Below are 19,519 nucleotides of genomic sequence, written 5' to 3' on the forward strand. Positions count from 1 at the left end.
ATTTGAGAGGCAGGGCAGAGGGTCATGGGGATAAGGGAGAGAAAAAATAAAGCAAGGTGGGACCAGGGAGGGAGACAAACCATAAGAAACTCTTAATTTCAGGAAACAAACTGAGGGCTGCTGGGGAGGGGAAAGGGACAGGGTGACTGGGTGATAGACACTGGGGAGGGTGTGTGCTATGGTGAGTGCTGTGAATTGTGTAAGACTGATGTTTCACAGACCTGTACCCCTGAAGCAAATAATACATTATATATTAATAATAAATAAATAAATAAATAAATAAATAAAAATTGCCAACCCAGAATACTTTACTCAGAAAAGCTATCCTTCAGATACAAAGGATCTGAGATAAAGACTTTCCCAGACAAACAAAAGCTAAGGCAGTTCATCACCACTACATCTACCTTTTAAGACATACTGAAGGATAACTTCAAGCTGAAATGACACTAATTAATAAGCTAAAAGCAGGTGAAAATATACACTGGTAAAGGTAAAGGTGACTACATAGTCTAAATCTATAATATGATAGTGTGTTAATCACTTAATTCCAATATAAAGGCTGAAGGACAAAAGTATCAAAGCTTATGTCCATTAAAGCACAAAAATATTGAAGTTAATAATTTTGTAGCTTATAGCTACAATTATTTGTTAATGGAGACACAATATAAAAAATATGTAAATTGTGACATCAAAACCATAAAATGAAGGGGTGGTGAAAGAGTAGTTTTTGTATGCAACCAAGATTTTTTTAAGATTTATTTATTTGAGGGCTCCTGGGTGGCTCAGTGGGTTAAAGCCTCTGCCTTCAGCTCAGGTCATGATCCTAGGGTCCTGGGATCAAGCCCCACATCGGGCTCTCTGCTCAGAAAGGAGCCTGCTTCTCCCTCTCTTTCTCTGTCTGCCTCTCTGCCTACTGTGATCTCTGTCTGTCAAATAAATAAATAAAATCGTTAAAAAAAGATTTACTTATTTGAGAGAGAGACAGCATGAGTAGGGGGGAGGGTTTGAGGGAGAGGGAGAAGCAGGTTCCCCATTGAACAGGGGCCCAACTTGGGACTTGATCCCAGGATCATGACCTGAGCTGAAGGTAGACACCTAACCAACTGAACCACCCAGGCGCCCCACAATCTAATTTAAATTTCTATCTTTCTTTCCTCTCCAACCTGGGCCCAACAGAATGGCTCCTACTAAAAAGGGTGGCAAGAAGAAGGGCTGTTTGAGGTAGTGACCAGAGAATTCACCATCACTATCCACAAGCACATCCACAGAGTGGGCTTCAAGAAGCGTGCCCTATCTAGCACTCAAAGAGATCGGGCACTTTGCCATGAGGGAGGTGGGAACTCCAGATGTGCACACTGACACCAGGCTCAACAAAGCTGTCTGGCCCAAAGGCATAAGGAATGTTCCATACCATATCCATGTCCAAAAAATGTAACAAGGATAAAGATTCACCAAACAAACTCTATACATTAGTTACCTATGTACCTGTAACCATTTTCAAAAATCTACAGACACTTAATGTGGATGAGAACTACTCACTGACCATCAAATAAAGATATAAAACTGCAAAAAACAAAAAAACAAAAACTAAGTTGCTATCCACTTAAAATAGCCTATTACAATGATAAGATGTTATGTAAGCCTCATAGTAACCAGAAAGCAAAAACCTGTAATCGATACATAAATGTAAACAGAAGGGAATCAAAGCATGCCACTATGGAAAATCATTAATTCACAACGACAGCAAGAAAGAAAGGTTCAAAAGAACTACAAAGACAGCCAAAAAACAGTCAATAAGATGGCATTAGTAAGCCCTTACTTACACTATATATACACTAATATACACTAAATATAAATGGATTCAATTCTCTAATCAAAAGACATACAGTGGCTGAACGGGTTTAAAAAAAAAAAAAAAGGAAGAAAAAGACCCCAACCATCTGCTGCCTACAAGATACTCACTTCAGCTTTAAGGAAACACACAGGTTCAAAGTGAAGTGAAGGGTTGGAAAAAGACATTCCATGCAAATGAAAACCTAAAGAGCCCAGAAATAGCTCTATGTATATCAAATAAAGTAGACTTTAAGTCAAAACTGTAATAAGACAAAAGTAGGTCATTATATAATATTAAAGGGGTCAATTCAAGAGGTTATTACAATTGTAAATATATGGGTGTCCAACACGGGAGCAGCTAAATATATGAAACAAATACTAATATATTTAAAGAGAGATACAGAAAACAATACAATACTAGTAGGGGAATTCAATACACAACTTTCAATACTGGACAGGTCATCCAAGCAGAAAATCAATAAGGAAATACTGGGTCAAATAAGAAATCAAAAGAGAAATCAAAAATACCTTGAAATACATGAAAATGGAAACACAAATTACCAAAACTGATGAGATGTAATAAAACAGTTCTAAGAGGGAAGTTTATAGCAATAAATGCCTACATGAAGAAAAGAAAGGTCTCAAACAAACAACCTAACTTTATACCTCTAGGAACTAGAAAAAGAAGAAAATCCAAAGTTACCAGAAAGAAGAAAATATAAAGATGAGAGCAGAAATAAATTACACAGAGACCAGAAAAATCATAGAAATGATTTATAAAATTAAGAGCTAGCTTCTTGTAAAGATAAACAAAACTGACAAACTTTAGTTAGACTAACTATAACGTGGAGTTACAATCTAGGAATGCAACAACAAAGATAGGAGAGAAAGGGAAAAGAAAAGAAGAGAAAGACAAATACAATGTTCCTCTCCTGAAAGAGGCTACAGTCTGGTGAGGAATCCAGCTGAGTGAACAGATAGTTCCTGTTCAGGGCGAGAAGTGCTGTAACAGGGAAATGACAGGGTGCTCCTTTTAATAGGGCTCTGGAATATTCTCCAGGACAGCTTCTCAATTCTAAGTTGACACCTGAGAAGTTTACGCCTTGATTTTAGCAGATTTGCATATTGGAAAGATCACTGCTGGAAGGAAGAGGAAGGGTTGGCGGGAGACAATACTGAAGGGAGCAGGTAGGAGGCCATTGCAGTGATCCAGGCTAGAGATGATGGCATGCGAGCATCGGGCTAGTGGCATTGGGGCTGGAGTAACGTCAGCTTCTCAAGACAATTGTGAAGCAGAAATAAAAGAATTTGGTAATAGGAAAGAAAGGAGTAGAAAGAAGGATGATGTCTTTCTTTGGTTTCCTCCAGAAACAGACTTAAAGGAAGGATCAAGAACAAGGAGTTCATTTGAGGGCAGGGAATATGTGTAGGAAAGAGAGGAAGTGATACGGAGAAGGGAAGGCAGCCAAGAAAGAGTGGTTAATCAAGCCAACTGTACCATGAATTCATGAACAAACCCTAGGGAATTATATACAATGAGAGCACCTGGATGGCTCAGTCAGTTAGATGTCTGCCTTCGGCTCAGATCCTGATCCCAGCGCCTTAGGATTGAGTCCCACATTGGGCTCCTTGCTCAGCAGGGAGCTTGTTTCTCTCTCTGCCTGCTGCTCCCCCTACTTATTCTCTCCCTCTCTCTGACAAAGAAATAAATGAAATCTGAAAAAGAAATGATATAAAACAAATGCCAAGAGATCTCACCCAAGAGATTGAGGAGTTGGGGAATTTATAAGCCAAGTCCCATGAGTCATTGACCCAACGTTTCCAGTCTGCTCTGTTCAAGGCAGAACAGTTTCCATTGCTTCCTAAAAGGTTTGCTTTCCTCACACAAAACTAAACAACAACAACAACAACAACAAGAACCCACACAGACACAGGCCACTGGAAACAAGGAGGAGCACCTCGAGTGGTAAGGACAAAAGGATATGTGCTACAGATGACACCCAGTCTCTGGTGGGGGTAAATGGGGTCAAGGTTCGATGAGATGGGAAACCCAGGGGTTAAGGCAAGATAAAGGGGTGCTGGGGAGTAGAGAGTATGAGTTGAATTTTTGACATGGTACGTTTGAGGTGTCCATAGAATGTCTAAGTGAAGTTGTCTGGTAGACAGTTGGCTATGTGAATGGGAGTCTGTGGGGAGCAGTCTGATCTAGACTTATAGATCCGAAATTGTCATCACGTGAATTCATGAGTGTGGCAGAAATCTCATGGGAAATCCCATGGAGTGAGGAACAAAGATGGCCAAGGGCAGACGCTAAACACCATATTTATGGGGCAGTGAGAGAAAGAGAAACAGAAGAATAAGACGACACATCAGCGAGTTACAAGGAAAACCACAAGTTCTAGGTGTCTGGAAGCCATCAAATAGAGAGCAAAAAATGTGTCACGTGCTACTGAGAAAGCAAGAGAAACTGAAGGTAAGTACCTGTAAAAGATCATATAAATAAAGCATATTGTAATGAGTTTTTAAAAACAAAAGTGAATATCAGGTTAAGGGAGGACTTCCAGGTGAAAGAAGGATCGTTTGTTAATAGAAAATGGAAGAGACTCTTCCAATGTCACTGGGAAAGAGCAAATGAAAGAGATGGAGATCAGAGGTGCAGCAGAAATGCTAGAAAGGCATAGGAATCTTTAGAGGCCAGAAAGAGACTGAATCCAGAGATGGGGGTGGAAAAGGTGGGGTGAGGAGGCTTCTGACCTGCATGGACTTAGCTTCCTTTGTTGCAAATGGGAAAGAGAAATGTGGCCGGTCCCTATCCAGGCTAATTTGAAATTTGGTGGCATGAAATTAGAAAAGTACCTGTGCATTTTCTCCATGAATTAAGAGTTGAAGAGAAGGGGTGCCTGGGTGGCTCAGTGGGTTAAAGTGTCTGCCTTCAGCTCAGGTCTTGATCCCAGGGTCCTGGGATCGAACCCCGAGTCGGGCTCTCTGCTCCCTTTCTCTCTGTCTGCCTCTCTGCCTACTTGTGATCTCTATCAAATAAATAAATAAAATCTTAAAAAAAAAAAAGAGTTGAAGAGAAAGATGTGAGTAAGGCGAAATCGGGGATGCCCCAGTTGTGAGGAGCTTGTGGGTGGCATGAAGCGTCTCTGGAGAGAACTGAGAGCAAGGCAGCGAGGTAAGCTGTGCTCAGTGGCCCAGAGACTGAAGAGCTGGACGTACTCAAGGCTGGGTTTCAACAGTTGGGTGAACGAGAACGAAGATCGGGCAAGGGAGCTGCACGGTGTGTAAGTGAAGACAATAGAAAATGTACGCAGCACAGGGGAGGAATTAAAGATCAGGGAAATGACGGATGGCAGATGTCCGTGGGAATGGTGTTCCAGCTTCCACGCAGAGCATTCTGTTTCCAGGGTTTGAGGCAAGGGGAGAGCATGCATAAGGGAGGAACCTGTGTCAATGGATGACAGTTGACATACATTGATTAGTCTGCTGGAATAGAAAGAAGCCAGAGCTGGCTCAGGGGAATAAAGAAAGGCAGCCACGGCTGTTATGGGATACGGCTGGGCCAGAGTCTAACAAAAGAGTTAATTCATGATCGTGGTCTGTCCACTGTTCTGTCCCTCTGTTATGGGTTGGATTGTGTTCTCCAAAAAGATACACTGAAGTCCTAAGCCCTGGTTCCTGTCCGTGTGACCTCGTTTGGAAACAGGGTCTTTGCAGACGTAATACCATTAAGAGGTCATTTGGGTGGGCCCTATGCCAATATGCCTGTTGTCTTTATAAAAAGAGAAGAGACATAGAGACCCACTGGGAGACCACGGCGTGGCGATGGAGGCCGAGATGGGAGTGGGGTTTATAAGCCAAGGGAGGCCAAGGTTTGCTGGTGACACCAGAAGGGAAGAGAAAAGCATAGAACAGATGCTACCCCAGAGCCTTCAGACACAGCATGGCCTTGCTGCCATCTGGATTACAGATTTCCAGCATCCAGAAGCATGACGGAGAACAGATTTCTGTGGTTCAATCTGTTGGTAGTATTTTGTTACAGCCACTCTAGGTAACGGATACACCCTTCATGCTTTTACACGGCTTAGCCTGGGTCTTGGGTATATTCCTTAATGTCCCAGTACACCAAGAGATGTCAGCCTGTGGCTGACAGGTCCTGGCGAAACCCTCCCTTTCTAAGTAGAAATTGGATATTTTCATGCTCATTAAGTGTCATTTTCAACTCTCACCCAGTGATAGGGTAATTCAGTGTACTGTGATTACCAAGCAAAGAGGTCCAAAAGTTAAGTTCATCCAAAAGGAAGAGAACGAAAAAAAAAAAAAAAAGTCAACCTGACTTGTATGTAAATTTAGAAGTATAAGGGTATTTTAGACTAGATCAATCATAGTGCCAGAATACTGGTGTTTACTATATTTTTACTGTCAAAAAGAAGCCAGTGCACTTTTTCTGGTGATGGTACGTGCCCACTTTGTGTACTAGAACTTTTTTTGTTCGCAGCAATGTTGACACACAATGATTTAATGTTCTCATCTCCACTGACTGATTTGGCACAAACAATGCATTTATGTGCCAATGAGTAAGAGAGATCTACGTGACACCTTTCTCTCTTTCACACACACACCAGAAAATGTAACACCGTTTTCGTAGGAGCAAATATTGAGAACAGTAGTTTAATCCACAAATTAATGAATACCTCACAGATGTTCTCAAAAGTCTCAAAGCTGTAATACTTTTATTGGTTAAAGTCCTGAAAATTGGGAGATTTTCTATGACCTTCAGATTGTGTTACGTTGTCTGCTTTACACAAATTATTTAAAACTTAAAGTAATAACACAGTTTTCATAAATCAGGGAGGCAAACACGGCCACCCTCAGGAGTTGGACAGGTAATAAAAATAACCAGCGTTGGCCAGATTGTATTCTTGGGACGTACTTTGTTTACACATTAAACAGCAGCTTCATTTCCACCAAGAAACGTTTTCTCCTACTTTTCTTGAAACACAAAGCCCTGCTCAGTCTACTTTTTATTTGCTCATCTTTGTAGAGGCTGAGCTTTAAAACAATTTGGCCATTCCGTGAATTGTCAAAAGAGAAGCAACGGGGCAGGCACCAGGCTGAACGACAGGAGAGCTTAGACCTCAGTGCTGGTAAGAGCACGGTGTAGGTGGTGGAGGTACGGGCTAGGAAGGGGGCGCTAGGAAGAGGGGGGGCCAGGCCTTCTTTGGCTCCAACAGGTTATATCCAAGTAGGAATGTGTGTCTCCAGTTATGGGGCAGCCCCGTTCTCGAAGGGTTTATACAAAATCTCCAGATTCTAAATGTTAGAAACTAATCTCATTTTTTTGTCCACACACGATAGCCAGAACAATCTGAGGCCAAGGAAAATGTGTCTGAAAGCAGATTTAGCCAACAGGCTGCACATTTACAACCTTTACTAAATGTTGCATGGGGTTTTTTGATGTGTGTGGTAAAACATACAAAATATACAATTCACCAATTTTAACTATTTTTTCAGTGTATAATTCGGTGGCATGAAGTACAGTCGCAGTGTTGTGCAACTACCACCATCATCCATTTCTCGAACACTTTCATCATCCCAAGCAAAAATTCTGCACTCGTTCATTTGTTGTGCATTTTAATTATCAACTTTGAAATGAAAAGAGAACTTTAAGAGGAGAAAGACCCAAATGGTTACCAAATTTGTTGTTAAAAAAAAACAACACAACAATGACAAAACAAAAAGCACTTCAGTGTTGGGCTAAGTGCCCACCTCCTTCCAAGAGCTAAGAATCTCCCAGTGATTCATCACCAGCTGCAAAGCCCCTCCAGAAACCCTTTATCGACACCCGCACTCCATGTGACCCAACTCTGGACTTCACTGTGCCCTTGGAAGGTCTGCTCTGTGCTCAGCCAACTTTCTAGTGTCCTTCACCTCTGCTCTCCACACCCTCTCCCCGTCTCTGCCTCAGTGAAACCCAAGGGCTGTCTGAGAACAGCATCCCCTCCCCCACCCCAGCCTCTTAAGCGGAAACTGCTTATTCTCACCTCAAGTTTGGCGGCTGGATCAACGTTTGCCGACTTGCAGACGTTGAACCTGCTTCCTCCTGTAACTATCCCCTCTCTTTTGAGACTCCTACATTCAGCTGAATCACACTTCCCTCCTCGTCACTGTCATCTGCGTCACATGTCACTTCTCTTCATTCCCCTGAGATTTCAGCAGCGGAGTCCCAGTCCACCTTAACGTCTGTCCTCATATTAGACAACGTCAACGTATATCTGATGACCCACCCAAGATGCTGAGCTACTGGTTCACTGACTCCCTACCTCAGCAACTTATAAAATCAGAAATCAGACATCCCACTCTCTAATAAAGCTATTTTTTTTTTCAACTTATTCAATCCATCCCCCTGCCCTTCCACCACCTTTCATCTCATGAAGACTTCCAATCCATAACCCCTTGGCTTTCTCTTTGCCCATCAGACCCACCTGCCTTTACTTCTTCATGTACCTGGATACTTAGAGTCACCCTCATTATGGTAACTCCTTTGCACACACTATAGCCACGGCCATGCTTCTCTTCCCCCACCGCACCCCGCTGTCAAACACACCAAACCCCACCCAAGATGAACCCAACCATCTATCTGTTCTCACCCAAACTGAAGAAAACACATGACAGAACTGATTGGTATAAATGAAAAGTCGATGTCTCCAACCTAAACACTGCTTAGCAATCTAATTATGTATCTCTAATAAACTCAGCTGATCACTCCCTAAATGATTATTTTGTACTTCCCTAATCCCAATTCTTTTTTTCCCTCATCTCCCCAAGAGTCCATTAGGACATTCTATCAATTTTATCCCCAAAATATATCACAAACCATTCACTTCTCTCCTTCTCTCCTCCTACCCAAACCACCACCATCATCTCTAGACTGGGTCACCACAACACTACGTCCCTGCCATCTTAGTGTCCTCCCCATGAATTCTCCACAGAGCAGCTAGAGGGATTTTTTTTTTTAAAGAATTTATTTATTTGACAGAGAGAGATCACAAGTAGGCAGAGAGGCAGGCAGAGAGAGGGGGAGAAGCAGGCTCCCGGCTGAGCAGAGAGCCCAATGCAGGGCTCGATCCCAGAATCCTGAGATCATAACCTGAACGGAAGGCAGAGGCTTAACCCACTGAGCCACCCAGGCGCCCCCTAGAGGGATAATTTTAAAATATTAATCAGGTTGGGGCACCTGGCTGGCTCAGTTGGTGAAGCATGTGACTCTTGATCTCAGGGAAGTAAATTCGAGCCCCACAACGGGTGTAGAGATTACTTAAAGAAAAAATCTTAAAAATGTTAATCAGGCCATGTCAGTCATTTACTTAAAACTAGTCCATGACTTCTCACTGAATTTGGAATAAAATCTGAACTCCTTCATATAACTTAGTACCTTGCATGGTCTGGGCCCTACCCACCACTTCATTTTCCTCTCTGCCACTTGCCTTCTTGCTCATTGCATGCTAGGTCTACTAGCTTCATGCCCTAAGCTCTCCTTTCTCTAGCCCTGGCCCCATCTGTTGTCTCTACAGGATGTGCTCTCCCTCCATCCCCCATGTTCCTCACCATTCATGTAGATGAATTCTGTTCATTCTTTAGGCCTACCATTGGATGACCCCATCTTGGAAAAGTCCGCTTGGTCAACTCCATCTTTAAATTATGCACTTACAGGGCACCTGGGTGGCTCAATAGCTAAGTGTCTGCCTTTGGCTCAGGTCATGATCCCGGAGTCCCAGGATTGAGCCCCACGTCAGGCTCCCTGCTCAGCGGGGAGCCTGCTTCTCTCTCTCCCTCTCCCCCTGCTTGTCTTCCCTCTCTCACTGTCTCTGTCAAATAAACAAAATCTTTAAAAAAAAAATAAAAATAAGTTATGCCCTTTCCATTCTTTCTAACTTGCCAATTTCTTTTTCTTTACCCCACCTACATAGTACTTATTTCTCTGTGGATTTGCTTGTTTCTGACTCTCACCAGACAGTTCCTTGAGGGCCAGGAACCATATACAGTTTGATATTCACTCTATCTGAGCTCCCGACACAGTAGGTATTGTATAATGAGGGTCCCAGAAGGATTTGTTAAACTAACACAGAGGGAAAATTCATTCCTGATTCAGTAGGAAAGACAGGACAATGTACAGGAAAGAAAGAGAGGTGGGAGAGATATTTTGCAATTACTTTGGAATGATTACTTGGCATCTCTTTTCATCTTTACCAAAACAAACACATGCCTTACTCTCAGTACTTCAAAAACCATCACAATGCGGTGCCTGGCTGGCTCAGGCAGTGGACTGTGTAACCCCTGATCTCTGGGTTGTGAGTTCCAGCCCCAAGTTGGGTGTAGAGATTACTTAAAAACAATATTTTTTTAATCTTTAAGATTTAAATCTTAAGACTTAAAAAGGATTTAAAATCTTAAGATTTTGATCTTTAAGATTTTATTCATTTGACAAATAGAGAAAGCATAAGTAAGCAGAGAGGCAGGCAGAGGGAGAGGGGGAAGCAGGCTCCCTACTGAGCAGAGACCTGACCTGGGGCTCGATCCCACACCCTGGGAACATAACCAGAGTGGAAAGCAGATGCTTAATCAACTGAACTACCCAGGTGCCCCCAATTTTTTTAAATCTTAAAAAAAATTATATTATATTTAGGTCATAAGACAGTTTACTATGATAATTACCTATTACAGAAGAAGGATTTGTATTTTGTGACTTATTGTAACGGGGGGTGTGTGTAAACTTATTATTGTTTTAAAGCAGGAGTTGGTAAACTGATTTTTGTAAACTGAGTTTAACAGAACACAGCCGTGGTCACTTATTTACCTGTTGTCTCTATCTGCTTTGGCAGAGCATCAGATTCACACAGTTATAACAGAGAAAATGACCTGAAAGCCTAAAACATCCGCCATCTGGCCCTTGACAGATAATGTTAGCGGACTCCTGCTTTAAAGTATTGAAGAGTGGGTTCCTTTAAATATCTTTGTCTTTCTCCAAGTTGCTACACACACTAAAGACATACACAGCATGATCTTTAGTTAAATTCTATTTAGGTATACCGCCATGCAAGCATTACTTAACAATTTGAATATTTCAAGTATTCTGGAAAGTTTTCTCATGGCCATTTCCAGTCAACCCTTCAATGACAGATACCCACTTTCCTAATTTCTATCACCTACAATTATATTTGCCTGTTTATGAGTTTCATATAAATAGAATCACGTGGGGTACCTGGGTGGCTCAGTTGGTTAAGCCTTTAACTCAGGTCATGATCCCAGGGTCTTAGGATCGAGCCCCACATCAGGTTCCCTGCTCAGCCGGGAGCCTGCCTTCTCCCTCTCCCTGCCCCTACCCCTGCTTGTGCTCTCGCTCTGTCAAATAAATAAATAAAATCTTTAAAAATGAATAAATAATAAAAAATAGGTAAATGGAATCATGCAGCACCACTCTTTTTTTACCTTCTTTTGCTCAACATAATGTCTGTCCTTTTGTTTCTGTGTCAAATTTCATCAGATGAAAATTCCATGAGATATTTATTCTTTCCCCTGTTCCTGAGCATGTGGATTGTTTCGAGGTTTGGGGTATGAACATTCCTGTATGTGCCTCTGGGTTGAGAGATATACGTATATACATATCCTCATTTCTTTTTGAGTATATGTTTGGGGTTGAATTTCCTGGGCACATTAGTTTAGAAAGTAGTGGCAACTTTCCATACTGATTGCAGCAGTGTACATACCCACTAAACACGTAAGAATTTCAGACGTTCCACATTTCTGTCAACACTTGGTACTGTTACTTTTTTAAATTTTGACCCATTCTTGTGGGTCTATAGAAGGCTCTAACTGCAATTGTATTTTGTATTTCCCTGATACATATCTTTTCATATACTTTATGGCCATTGGCATAGCCTCTTGTCAAGTGGACGTTCAAGTGTTTTGCCCATTTTTTAAACAGGTCGGGGGGGTGGGATATATCCTTCCTTGTATCAATATCTTCTATTAGTATTTGGGGTTTTTTATGCTTAGCTTTTTCATGTCCTTTGTAAAAAAATTTTTGCCTACTCCAAGATTATTAAGATATCCTAGGTCTCTGCACACTTACAACAATGATATATAAGTTATTTTTTATATATGGTATGACATAGAGGTCAAGGTTCATTTTTTCTTTCACCGTGTCAATATACAATTATCTTGGCATCATTTTTGTTACCAAAGAAACCCACTCTCGTTTCCCCCACAGAACTGCAGTGGTGTCTTCGTTAGGAATCAAGTAATTCTCTGAGTATTTCTCACTCTGTTCTGTTCATTTGGCCTATAATTTGTCTACTCCAATACTGATACCACACTATGTTAATTACTGAAGCTCTTAAAATCTGGTATTGTAATCAATTCTCCACCTTTGTTTTTATTCTTCTGGATTTTTTTCTTTTTGACCACTAGGTTCCTTGGCATTTTGAAATTTACTAAATTTATTACATGTTAAATTTATTACATTTATTTATATTATTGATAGTATAGATAGTATCATATATAAATAATATAAATATAGGATATTACTTAATAAATATATATGAATATATTATATATAATATATATATTTATATTATATGTAATATATATAATATAAATATATTTATATTATATGTAATATAATATAATATCCTATGTTATTTATATATATTTATATATTACATTTATTACCAAATTTATTACATACAATTTCATCTCTCTTGATAAGGATCACGTTTCTGCAGTTTTGGGGTGAACTGTTGTTAGCTGTGTTAATTAGGTCCAGTTAGTTGACAGAGTTGTTAAATCTTTTATATCTTGACTCATGTTTTATTGTTTTGATTTACCAGTTACTCAGAGGTGTCAAAATCTCCAACTTTGATTTTGAATTTGTTTTCAGTTCTGTCATTCTGTGTTTGTTTTACACAATTTAAAGCGAGGTTACTGGGTGTACACAAGTCAACTTTTTTGTTGTTTTTCCGCTGACCCATTTACTATTATGAAATGTCTGTCTCTAGGAAATATTTCTGCTTTAAAGTCCCTTTCACATTAATATAGGCACACCAGCTTTCTCAGCTTTCTTTTCGTTAATATTTAGAGCACAGCTCTATTCATTTACTGACTTTGAATTTGTCTGTATTCTTCTATTTAAAATGCATCTTTTGTAAATAGCATATAGCCACGTCCTCTTAAAAGCCAATTTGGTAATTTTGGTCTTTTAATAAGAATGATTGGTCCATTCATATTTAATGTCATTACTAATTTGGTTTGCTTTTAAGTCTGTGATCTTACTATTTCTTTTCTATTTGTTCTGTCTCTGCTTTGTTCCCTTCTCCTCCTCTGCCCACTTCTGAATCAAATATTTTTCAATATTCTATTTTATATCCTCTGTTAGTTTTTAATTATATCTATTTGTATCTCTTTTATATATCTGTTATGTATACATATATTTTATGTATCTATATATATAGATAGATGGTTTAGTGACTACACTAAAAATCTGCATATGTATCTTGACTTATTACCGTCCTCTTCTCAAGCAGGACAAGAAATTTACAGCAGTTCTACTCCACATTCATACCCCTCCCGCTCTGTGCTATAGTTGCCGTGTATTTTTGTTCTATATGTAAGCTTCCTAAGACATAAGGTAGCTTTAAATAGTCCATTTTCTTATATATTTTCCCCTTCTTGGGTGTTCACTCCTACTATACTTCCATGCTTGTAACTTGGGATTATGTCCCCGTAGCCTGAAGAACTGTTCATCTTTCTCACAGTATGTGTCTGCTAGAAACAAAATCTCTCAGCTTTTTTGGGCCTGTTTTTCTTTTCAAACATTTTTTTTTAAGATTTTATTTTATTTATTTGACAGACAGAAATCACGAGTAGGCAGAGAGGCAGGCAAAGAGAGAGGAGGAAGCAGGCTCCCTGCTGAGCAGAGAGCCCGATGCGGGGCTCGATCCCAGGACCCTGAGATCATGACCTGAGCCGAAGGCAGAGGTTTAACCCACTGAGCCACCCGGGAGCCCTCTTTTTAACCATTTTTTATTGAGATATAATTGATATATAACATTATATTAGTTTCAGGTGCACAGAATAATGATTCAGTTTGTACACACTGCAGAATGATCACTGTAAGTCTAGTTAACATCCATCACCACACATCATTACAAGTATTTCTCTTGTCATGAGGACCTTGAAGATCAACTCTCTTAGCAACTTTCCAACATGCAGTACAGCGTGATAATAGTTGTGATGCTGTATATCCCACCTCCATGACTTACTTATTCTATTACTAGAAGTTGGACTTTTGACTCCTTTCACTCATTTTGCCCACTCCCCACCCCATCTCCCTCAGGCAATCACCAATCTGTTCTGCATATTCTGAGCTTGCTTTTGTTTGTTGTTTTGTCTTTTTAGAACCCACATACAAATACAATTATATGGTATTTGTCATTCTCTGTCAGACTTCTTCCACTTAACATAATGCCCTCAAGGTCCATCCATGTTTTCACAAATTCCAAGATTTCATTCATTTTTATGGTTGAATAGTATATAGGTTTCCACTGTGTGTACACACACACACACACACACACACACACATATATACACACACCAAATCTTCTTTATCCATTCATCTACTGGTGGACACTTAGGCTGTATCCGTATCTTGGGTAATGTCAATAATGTTGCAATGAACATAGAGGAGCATATATATTTTTTTCTAATTAGCGTTTTCATTTTTCTTCAGATAAATACCCATATGCTGGAACATATGGTAGCTCTCTTTTTAATTTTTTGAGGAACCTCCATACGGTTTCCTACAGTGTCTGCACCAACTGACATTTCCACGGACAAGGCACAAGGGTTTCCTTTTCTCCACATCCTTACCAACACTGGTAATTTCCTCTTTTTGATAATAGTCATTCTAACAGTTGGGAGGTGATTTCTCACTGTGGCTTTGATTTGCATTTCCTGGACAATGAGTGATGTTAGGCATGAAAAAATGTGCTGTTGTCCATCTGTAGGTCTTCTTTGTAAAAAAATGTCTACTCAGATCCTCTCCCCATTTTTTAATCAGATTGTTTTGTTTTATTGTTTTTTCTTTAGTTGCAGGAGTTCTTTATATATTTAGGATTTCACCCCCTTTTCAGATATATGATTTGCAAACATTTTCTCCCATTCCACAGGTAGCCTTTGCATTTTAAAAATTTAGGATTGCCTTTGTTGTGCAGAAGTTTTTGGGTTTTAATGTAGTTCTACTCATTTATGTTTGCTTTTGTTGCCTTTGCTTTCCATGTCAGATTCAGAAATCATTGCCAAGACTGACACTAAGGAGCTTACAGCCCACGTGTTCTTCTAGGAGTTCTGTGGTTTAAGGTTTCATATTCAAGTCTTTAATCAATTTTGAGTTAATTTTTGCGTGTGGTGTAAAATAGTAGTCTAGTTTTATTAGTTTGCATGTGGCTTTCCAGCTTTTCCAACACCATTTATTGAAGAAATTGTCCTTTCCCGTTGTAGGTTCTTGCCTCCTTTTGTCATAAATTGACCATAGAATTGTGGGTTTATTTCTGGGGTCTCTACGCTGTTCCATTTAACCTGAAGGATATTTTTATTTGTTAGAATTCTAGGTAGTTTATTTTTTGTCTTTCAGAACCTTAAAGATACAATTATGTTCTCTTGACTTCCACGGTTTCTGTTAAAAAATTAGTCATGAATCTATTCTTTCTTCTTTTAGTATGTCTTTTTTTGCCCTTTTGAGACTTTTTTCTCGGTTTGCAAAGATGTGCCTTTGATTAGTTTTGCTTTTAAGCTGCTTGAGGTTCACTAGGATTCTTGGACATATATATCATCAGTTTTGTAAAATTATTAGTCATCATCTTTTCAAATATCACTTCAGACCCATTCTTACCATTCTTCTTATATGATTATTTAAAAGATTTTATCTATTTATTTGACAGAGAGAGAGAGTGAGCACGCACACACAAGCATGGGAAGCAGCAGGCAAAGAGAGAGGGAGAAGGAGGCTCCCCACTGAGCAAGGAGCCCAAGGCGGGACTTGATCCCAGGACCCTGGAATCATGACCTGAGCTGAAGGCAAACGCTTAACCACTGAGCCACCCAGGCATGCCCTTGTAGGTCTTAAATAACACAATACTAAACCATTTGTCTCTATCTATCATTATCTCTTGGACTTGGTCTTATCCTTTCCATGTATTTTTTCCTGTACTTACATTTGTGTATTTCCTGTTCACCTGTCTTTGGACTCACTAATGCTGTCTTTTCCTTTTTCCAGTCCTATGTAAAACATTTTTAATGGGTTCTTAAGAGAGGGTATTTAATATTTCTAGAATTCTCAATTGTTTCTTGTTCAAAGATTCCAATTCTCCATTTAAATATTTTATCTTTTCATCTGCTTTTTCTATATTCTCTTCTATTTAAAAAATATTTATAATAAAGTCCATGTCTGCTAACTCTAAATCTGGGTGATTGGCCTTTATTGCCTAGTTTTCCTCTTGATCAATTATGTTCTTTTTTTGCATATCTCATGGTTTGCTATTATAGAATCATCACTGTATATAAAAAAGCTATAGAGATGGAAAGTGCTGCTGTTTCTCCCTCAGAAAAGGTTTGTGGTTTTGTCTTTTAAGCAGACAAGGTGAGGAGCAGATCATCTCAACCCAACTAAAAATGGTGCTAATCTGAGACCGGCTCACACATTTAGTTAGACTCAATCCATCTGTGACTTCCAATGTCTTGAGGACCAGGCCTTCTTGTGTTTGTTCCTGACACTAACCTTCAGAGGAACTCTGTCTCCTAAATACCAAGAGACTTTAGGGAATTCTATACTGTCTTTCTTACCCAACCCATTTCTTGAGTATGGCCTTCCTATAGTTTTGATTGGGACCCTAGGAGGTCTGTCTCTGTCTGCCACATGCCTCCAGTTCTGGCCATCAGAGATCTGTGCTTTGCTCTTTAGCTTCTCACATCATTCAAGTTCAATATCTGACAAATATTTTAAAAGGGAGATGACAGATAGATAAACAGACAGATAGGCATAGTTAGATCAACATCTTTCTGCATGCCCCTTCCTCTAGCATGACTTGGTCTGCAGTCTCTCCGTCTTTGTGACTCAGTCCCTTACACTCTCCAGCATTCAGCACATACCCCATGAAAGAAAATGGCTGTTTGAGGGTCATGTAGATTCTAATTTGTCCATGCCATCCATCACAGGTATAAAAAAAGTTCTGGTTTTCCCCTTTACTTTCCTATGACAGTCTTTGTCCAGACTCAGCACATGTTCCCAGGCAAGAAAGTGGCCAGCAGTCTCAGCCACTTCTCTAAATCTATTTCTTTGCATCTCAAATGCTTCTGTAGCACCCCAAGATCTTTAAACATAGGATTTCTGCAACCTCTTCATTTCTAGTTGTGATAGCTTTCTGCTATCATATCATACTCAGAAGCATAAATGTTCTTGTCTCTAATGATTTTTTTAATCTTAATGTCGTTTATTTCTTTATTTTTTACATTGGGAAAGAGTGAGAGTGCAAGTGGCTGGGGTGGGAGAGGGAGAAAGAGAGAGAGAATCCTAAGCAGGCTCTTTGCTCAGCATAGAGCCCAACACAGGACTCGATCTCACAACCCTGAGACCAGGACCTGAGCTGAACCCAAGAGTCAGACACTTAATGGACTGAGCCACCCAGGCACCCCTCAATGTGGGGTTTTGTTTTTTTTTAAACAGAGGAAAAAACCTAAAATATTAGTCCAAGTAAAAAATTTTCCTGGAATAACATCTCTTTGGTTTTCACATGCAGCTGAAAAGGAAAATAGAATTTACTTAAAATAAATTCATTTACAGAAAATCTAGATGAGGTGTATCAGTTCTACAAGCAATGTAGCACAGATTTCTAATGCTCATCCATACCCATTTTTCCTCTATTTTGGGGCACAGAGGAGAGTCTTGTTTCAAGCTTTCCAGCTGGGCCGTGTGCCTAGTGAAGTCCCATGGGCTGCGAGCACAGACCGTACATGCCACTTCCAGGAAGGGGCATTTAGGAGTAAGAGGGAGCTCTCTCTGCTCATCCCTTCACAGCAACCATGGGCATCACATAGTTAGATATGGAGCCACTCAGCCTGGTTCTGTAAGCCACTGCTGAGAAAGGGGCCCCCTTTGGAGAGTATCTAGGTCCACAATGGATTTTGCATTAGTAAGAAATAATTTCACGTGTGGAGTCATTCATTGAGTTCTCTGGACATACCTACATCTCAGCGTAGTTCACCCTATTAAGGTAAATATAGGAAGGAATACCTAAACTAAACATAGACACAGCATCTTCTCTGATTAGTGGGTTTTTAAAAAAAATCCCTGAAATTTTAATAATCTAAAAAATATGTTTTAACTACTAGATATGATAAGCAATGGTTATCATAATAAATAACATGTAAAGTGAAGAATATCCTTTAATTACATGATATGGAAAGGCTCTTTTTTTCCCATTTTACCCTTGAGGCATAAACATGAAAAGGAAAACTAGATCTACTCTGAGCTATGCTATATCATACCTTAAACTTAAAGTAATTTTAGTGATACAATCTTGCATGTTAACATAAGGGACTTTCCAGTCTCAAGAAATTAAAGCTATGTGTTTAAAGAGGGCAGCAAATTTTAACCTTAAATCTTCCTTTTCTCATCTATCATACTATACCCATTAACTAAGAGTGCTACATTTGAACCTCCCCTTCTCTAAGTGATCTTCTCTTTCCCTCTCCCCAATCCCTTCCACCCATGTTAAACCCCACCTGAACCTACCAGAAAAGCTAGCTTCAAGAACTGCACTATAAGTTAGTATTGCCTAATAGTGCCTCACCATAGTTCATCTTGGATATCTACATTCTAATTAGAAAAATAGATATTATGATCTAAAGGGATGAATCCTACTTATGAAAGCATTGCTATCGTTCATTGGTTAGAAGGGTAAGATTTCAGGAGGGAAGACCAAAAATCTCCATTTTCCATCAAAGTACCTTTTCTCAGGTACTCAGGCTACTTATTCAACCTATACATAAAGGTCATGCTTGGGTAAAGTCAGCTCCCTAAGACAGGACTGTCGCTAACGGTCTGTGACGGTTAATTTTACAGGTCAGCCTGACTGGGCCCCAAGATGTGCAGATATTTGATCAAACAATTCTGGGTATTTCTGTGAGGGTGTTTTGGGATTTGTTTCATATTTAAACTGATAAACTGAGTGAAGCAGATCCCCTTCCCTGGTCCAGCCAGTTGAAAGCCTGAATAGCACAAAAAGGCGGATTCTCCCCCAGCTCGGTGATAATGTCTCCTGCCTGACGGCCCATATGCTAGGACATCGGTTTTTGCCCCTGCCTTAGACTCCAACGGAAACATCAGCTCTTCCTGAGTCTTGAGCCTCCTGGTCTTTGAACCAAAAGCACATGATCAGCTCTTCTGGGTCTCCAAGGAAATGACTGCAAATCTTGTGATTTCGCAGCCCCTCTAATGGATACCAATATACAGATATATAGATGGAGATACAGATCTTCCACGGGTCCTGTTTCTCTGGAGAACCTTAATATGCCATCCCATGGCATATGGCATTAGAATTACACCCTGTATGTGAACACCACACTTGTCCAG

General features: G+C 39.9%; 1 pseudogene; it reads left to right on the plus strand.

Moving 5' to 3' along the window:
• The first annotated feature begins 1,177 nt into the window (after window positions 1–1,177).
• Window positions 1,178–1,553, plus strand: LOC116870054 (annotated as a pseudogene).
• The last annotated feature ends 17,966 nt before the right edge of the window (window positions 1,554–19,519 follow it).

Source organism: Lontra canadensis, unplaced genomic scaffold (genome assembly GCF_010015895.1).
Source record: "Lontra canadensis isolate GAN:19392208 unplaced genomic scaffold, GSC_riverotter_1.0 scaffold21, whole genome shotgun sequence".
NCBI lineage: Eukaryota > Metazoa > Chordata > Mammalia > Carnivora > Mustelidae > Lontra > Lontra canadensis.